Source organism: Notolabrus celidotus, chromosome 19, assembly GCF_009762535.1.
Source record: "Notolabrus celidotus isolate fNotCel1 chromosome 19, fNotCel1.pri, whole genome shotgun sequence".
Lineage (NCBI taxonomy): Eukaryota > Metazoa > Chordata > Actinopteri > Labriformes > Labridae > Notolabrus > Notolabrus celidotus.
This window is the reverse complement of record NC_048290.1, coordinates 211,447-218,149: the sequence shown is the minus strand read 5'-3', so window position 1 is coordinate 218,149 and position 6,703 is coordinate 211,447.

Here is a 6,703-nt window from a genome sequence, read left to right as displayed (position 1 = left end):
AAAAATTACAACAGAGAAGGTGTCAGTGTTGTTGCTGATGGTCTTGTTTGCTATTGATGGTTATAAAGTGGCATCAGTATCATTTTCAGTCTGTTTCTCAGACAGTTCAAAACTCCTCACAGGGCCTTTAAGCGTCCGGCTACTCTTCATTGTTTACATAAATCTGCAGCTTTAACTGACAGTAGTCTGCTGAACAACACAAGGCAGAGTCAGTTTAATACATTCATATCTCTTTGTGCTACTTTGTTTGTTTTTTGACAGTTCAGACGTTCACAGTAATTATTTATAAAGAAGGTCAATTCAAAAGTAAAGAAGCAGTGATGCAGACCGGCTGATGATCCTCACGAGTATCAGGTCTGCAGGTTTTTGTCTCATCAGAGGAGAACTCTGACATCTTAAAGTTCACTAACTGCTTCCTGTGATGGTTCAGAGTAAAGAAGCGCTCGTCCGGCTCTAACTCTTGTTTCTGAACCTCAAACAGAAATAAAGTCACATTAGCTGTAGAAACAAAAACCTGTCCGGCCCCTTTGAGCATCTCCTCTTTATTTCCCACTCTCTGATATTAATGCATGCCTTTTTATTTCTCAAAATCTATTTTCCAATTTCATTTTTGCAGATGTATTCTTTTCCCCGGCCCTCCTGTGATTTCGTATTTAATAGCCTGTGAGGTGAAACTCGGGGCAAAGCCAACTTTCTCCCCTGCTCTCAGTAAACACGGACTCAGAGAAACATTTCAAACAGTTTTGTCGAGTCCTCGCTCTCATCAGGACGGTGGAGCGGCTCAGTCGGAGGACGGCGTTCAAAAAGACTGGCTGATACCGCCGGTGGTTTGTATTCTGAGGATGGAGCCTGTCAGTCAGCGGTCAGGGGCTGTTTTCACAAACATCCTGAGGCGAAGAGTAGCTGCTAACTAGCTGAGGTTGTAGAAACATGTCAGTCTGGACTTTGACGCTCCTCAGGTTTCAGACAGAGGCTTCTGGTCTGTGTTGGACCCCAGAGTCTCTGCAGGTCACGAGTTCATCACCGTGTTCGCCACTCAACACTGAATCCATATTTCAGATAACAGACGTTTAACGAGGACCCACACGGATCAACAAGAAGTCGACACAGCGGCCTGAGCGGCTCTGAGCGGTCTGACGGGAGTATTCATCAAACCAGATCGTCTCCTCAGATCAGTTTATCAAACACAGCGGCTGACATGGATAAGAAGATAAAGGTGACTTTACTGTGAAGATGCTGCTCTCAGCCTGATGTGATTTATACCAACAATAAACCGGACTCTTCATGAAGCTTCAATAATGAATGAACACATTCCTCTGGGTTGAAGCATCACTTTAAGTGATCCATCTATGTCTCACTTTCATTTGTTCCTCGAGCCTCAGCATACATTATTGTTTATTTCACACTTTCAAACAATAACTGTGGGAGGCCGTCTGAAGACAAGTCCAGTCAGGGTTTTTTAAGATTAAAAGTAAAACAATATTAACTTTTGCTGAAGCTTCATACCAAGATGAAACATGAATGTAGAGATTCACGTGTTGTCCCGATGTTGCATCTAAAGAGGACGTCGTCAAAGTTGTCCAAAGAAGAATGAGAATTTTCAGGAGGTGAGAAATCCTGAGTTCAGACTTTTATTTCTCAGCATCATGATTTAATTATTCTGCATCTTTCAGCCTGTTCATTAAATCACAGAAATATCAGCTCAATTTGGGCTCAGAGTGCTGAAAGAAGACTTCAGCCTATCTTAGTGTGACATGCTATTACAGTGAAACTGAGACTCAGTGGAGAGATACGGTAAGACTGAGACTCAGTAGATACAGATACAGTAAAACTGAGACTCAGTAGAGTCAGACAGAGTAAAACTGAGACTCAGTAGAGTCAGATACAGTAAAACTGAGACTCAGCAGAGACAGATACAGTAAAACTGAGACTCAGTAGAGTCAGACACAGTAAAACTGAGACTCAGTAGAGACAGATACAGTGAAACTGAGACTCAGCAGAGACAGATACAGTAAAACTGAGACTCAGTAGAGTCAGACACAGTAAAACTGAGACTCAGTAGAGACAGATACAGTGAAACTGAGACTCAGCAGAGACAGATACAGTAAAGCTGAGACTTAGTAGAAATACAGTTAAACTGAGACTCAGTAGAGACAGATACAGTAAAACTGAGACTCAGTAGAGACAGATACAGTGAAACTGAGACTCAGCAGAGACAGATACCGTAAAACTGAGACTCAGTAGAGACAGATACCGTAAAACTGAGACTCAGTAGAGACAGATACAGTGAAACTGAGACTCAGTAGAGTCAGATACAGTGAAACTGAGACTCAGTAGAGTCAGATACAGTGAAACTGAGACTCAGTAGAGTCAGATACAGTGAAACTGAGACTCAGTAGAGTCAGATACAGTGAAACTGAGACTCAGTAGAGTCAGATACAGTGAAACTGAGACTCAGCAGAGACAGATACAGTAAAACTTAGTTTCACCGTATCTGTCTCTACAGAGTCTGAGACTCCATAGAGTCAGATACAGTAAAGCTGAGACTTAGTAGAAATACAGTTAAACTGAGACTCAGTAGAGACAGATACAGTAAAGCTGAGACTCAGTAGAGACAGATACAGTAAAACTGAGACTCAGTAGAGACAGATACAGTGAAACTGAGACTCAATAGAGTCAGATACAGTAAAACTGAGACTCAGTAGAGACAGATACAGTAAAGCTGAGACTCAGTAGAGACAGATAAATTAAAACTGAGACTCAGTAGAGACAGATACAGTAAAGCTGAGACTCAGTAGAGACAGATACAGTTAAACTGAGACTCAGTAGAGTCAGATACAGTAAAGCTGAGACTCAGTAGAAATACAGAAAAGCTGAGACTCAGTAGAGACAGATACAGTGAAACTGAGACTCAGTAGAGACAGATGGACAGGCCTGTTGAGCTAACAGGTCATCAGACTGGATTCTGCTCAGCTTCAGCTGGAAGCAGCAGGAGAGGAAGAAGAGGAGGAGACATTAACCCAGCTGACAGAGGATGGGATGAACTCTGACACAGATGTTGTTTTGTTCTGGATAAAAGAGGGAGAATAAACGTGTTTTCCCATAATCAATCTGGTGAAATGTGAAGCTCTGTTGGTGAGATGAGGAGAAACTAGAACAAGGGAAGAGTTATTGATCATGGAGATAAATGAAGAGATAAATACGACACTTTAAGTGAACAAGCTCCAAAAATTAATCCTGGAATGAGACCAAACAGACAAAAGAAGCCTGGATAATATGTTTGCAGAGTACAAACACGGCTGCATGTTTACTTGTTTGAGAATAAGGACAGCTTTTCATTTTGATGTTTCTCTCCTTAGATCGAGGAAATCAAAGAAAGTGGAAGATTTCAATTTGCAAAAATAGAAAGTCAAAGAAGGGCCAGGGAGAGATGGATGAAAGTAAACGAGTGCATGAGTGTAATTACACACACACACACACACACATGCACGCACACACTTATATTTAAGATTGAAAAAGACTCAGTTTGACGTCTTCTTTCTGGGGAAATCATTATCTCTGATGTCCTTTCAGAGTAAATCTCCAAACGTCCACTTAGAGCTCATAAACACCTCGCTGCAGAAGACGTCTGAGAATCTTCACGTCTTTAGTTTTCAGAATCAAAGTAACTCAGAGATAAACGTCAAAACATCCCAAAGGTCCAGGAACTTTAGGGGGCGGGGCCTGCTTTGCTGAAGGTCTCTGATTGGTTGAGTACCCTCAGTGTTTTTAACCCCCCCCCCCAAAAAAAATCCACACTCACATCACACACACACCTGTGATTCTCTTGGTTTAATACCTCCTGAACATCGGTCTCCTCTGAGCCGGATAGTGTGAATGCGTCTCTCCTCCCGGTGTTCCGGTTTTAAAAGTGACCCTGTAAACTGGAGACCTTCAGCTGAACGTGTCAGTGTTTGTGGAGTTTACACAGCTGTTGAAACACAGAGGGAGTTCCTGGGAATGCAAACTAGTTTAGTTTTTATTAAGATTTCAAAATATCCTCATCAGATATTTAATGATGGTCTAAAGACGTTTATGAGGGATGCATCCGGCTGAGAGTCTCCAGTTAACAGGGTCGCTCTTTACACTGGAACACCGGTCCATCTCTGTCTTCTTGCTTTAAGTCGAGCGTTTCAGACGTTTTGAATCCTCTTTGTCTCGAGAGCTCGTCTCTTTCCAAGTGTTGATTCAACACTCGATCAAAAACAGCACAAGACGAATCTCCTTCATGCTAACAGGCTAACAGCCAGGCTTAACTCGTCTCCTTCTTACTGCCCTCTGCTGGTCTGGAGGTGTCATTTCATTATTTATTTTTTTCTTCATACATGGCCTTTTAGTTCCAGGAAGAGCAGTTCAAGGAACTACAACTTCTGGTCAAATAGCACCTTGAATGCTCTTGCATGAAAGACACCGACTTCTTCAGTTATTTCACTACACTCCCATTATTTTGTTTTTCAATTCTCCTATTCGTTCTCTCTTTCAGTCTGCGTCACCGTAACTGTTCCTTCATGAAGCAGCCTCAGCAGCGTGTTTGTAAAGAGAACGCAGCTCTTAAATAAAGTATGAATAGTTTGGAGCTGCGTGAATCCGTCTCTGGTCGTCTGTAGTTCTTATGACGGGTTATGATATTCGCCTGAGACCTCTGAGAGTTCGACAGTTTGGATCAGAGCAGACGACGGAGAGCAGGTGGAGTCCAATTAGCCGGGCGTCAGAGGGACACGATAAGGACTGGGAGCTGTCTCTGATGTGGGTGTTTACTGTCTGCAGAGGTGAGAGGACAGAAATGAGAGCAGACAGAGGACCACAGATCCTCCGGAGTCTCCTGAAGGTTTCAGTCTGCGGTCTGCAGTGACAGATCTTTATCTTGTTATCTTGTTGCTGGATTAAAAAGCTGTTTCACTGTTTGAGTCACTGAAAAGCTCCTCTGTTCCCATTTCATCATCTTTTATGTCTGTCTTTATCCTCTGATGACGACAGGAGGAAAGGTTTGACTTTAATGCAGACAGTTTCTAGAGTCTGGAAACATCAGGATGTTTGATTTCTTTACAGACTTTAATTCATGTGTCTGCTTTGGGCTCAGCATTACTCAAATCAATCAAATGATCAGTAGTCGAGTCCTGCTCTTTGTTTTCGATCACATTATTATTTCCTCCTGATTTAAAGGTGACCTTTTGGAAGCTCTTTACAGCTCCTGTGAGGAGTTTTAGCAGATTATAAATCAGACTGAAATAAATGTTAACGTCTCTTTATGACCTAAAAAGCAAACAAGGACGTTACCAAGAAGAAAGCCTTCTTCTTTATATTTACCTCTAATGTCTGAAGCTGCTGATGGGGGGGGAGGAGTCAGACGTTATTAGCATCATACTGCTGAATCAACCTTTTTAACTCATCCCATGTCAAAGATTCTCAATGTGTGAAACGTTTAACCGTGAAAGGAGAGCAGGATGAGATTTTTGTTACAAAAACACAAATTAAACAAAATCAGCAGAGCCTGCTTCGTCCACAGGGGGCGCCAAAGTCAACACCAACCACAAAGTTCCTCACAGGAGCTTTAAAACCCTCGTGTTCGGACAGAACGACTGTTTGAACGTTTTACCTCAAGCTTTGGGGTCTGGATATTTTTTGGAGTTTAGAGGTAAGACTTTAACATCAGGGGCGTGTCCAGAGGGGCATGGACCCCCCTTTAAAATCTAAGCAGCCACCCCAGCTGCAACCCTCTGACTTTGCGTTACAACGTCAGGTATTTCTTTTTGATTCACATGACGTCACTCTGACACGTACACATTTAAAGACAAATAATTAGACACAGGAGTAAAGCACACTGTTGGGTTTTGGGTGGATAAACTCTTACCAACTGGATGAGAACCGATGGCAGAAGAGTGTACGTAGAGCCAGATGTACAAATAAGGAGCATCAGACAACAGGTTCCAGAGCTCTGGTTTTTCTTTTACTTAAGTCCACACAAGATACAGAAGAGTCTCACACTACATGCAGCAGATCCCTCCAGACAAAAGGAGACCCACAGGTGAAGCTGGTTCTGTGATTGCAGCAGCAGCCAAACAGAGGAGACACACCCTGACCCCCACCTTCACACACTCACTGCTGAAACTCACTTGGCCTTTTCTACCCCCTCAGTCTCCTCCCACACCGGTGTAATCTCAGTCACACCTGCCCCTGACTCTAAAACATATATTTACAACTAAACAATACTTACAATTAGCAACCTCCATGCAAATGATTGAACAACTGATACAGATTAAAGAAAATACCTAATAAACTAAAGAACTACCACACAAGTAAAAATTAACTAAATATCCCCTCTACCCCCCTCCCCTCTCTTTCTCCTGATCACTCAACTCAGCCTAACAATGTACAGCTGCTGGAGTCCTGTGGCTGCATCCTCATGTGTGCACCCATGAAACACCCCCCTTACTTACATTACCATGCTTACTATTCCCAATGTTTGAACAGTGATTACTCAAGCTGAAATATTCTAATATTTTGAGATACTTATTTTAACTTTAGACCATAATTATCAGACTTAACACAATAAAAACATGTGAAACATTTGAGCTGACGGGATAAATCTTGTACTTTAAAATAACTGATGCTAAATATTACATTCTTCACAATATTCTATTTTCTTGAAAGGAAACCTGGTGCC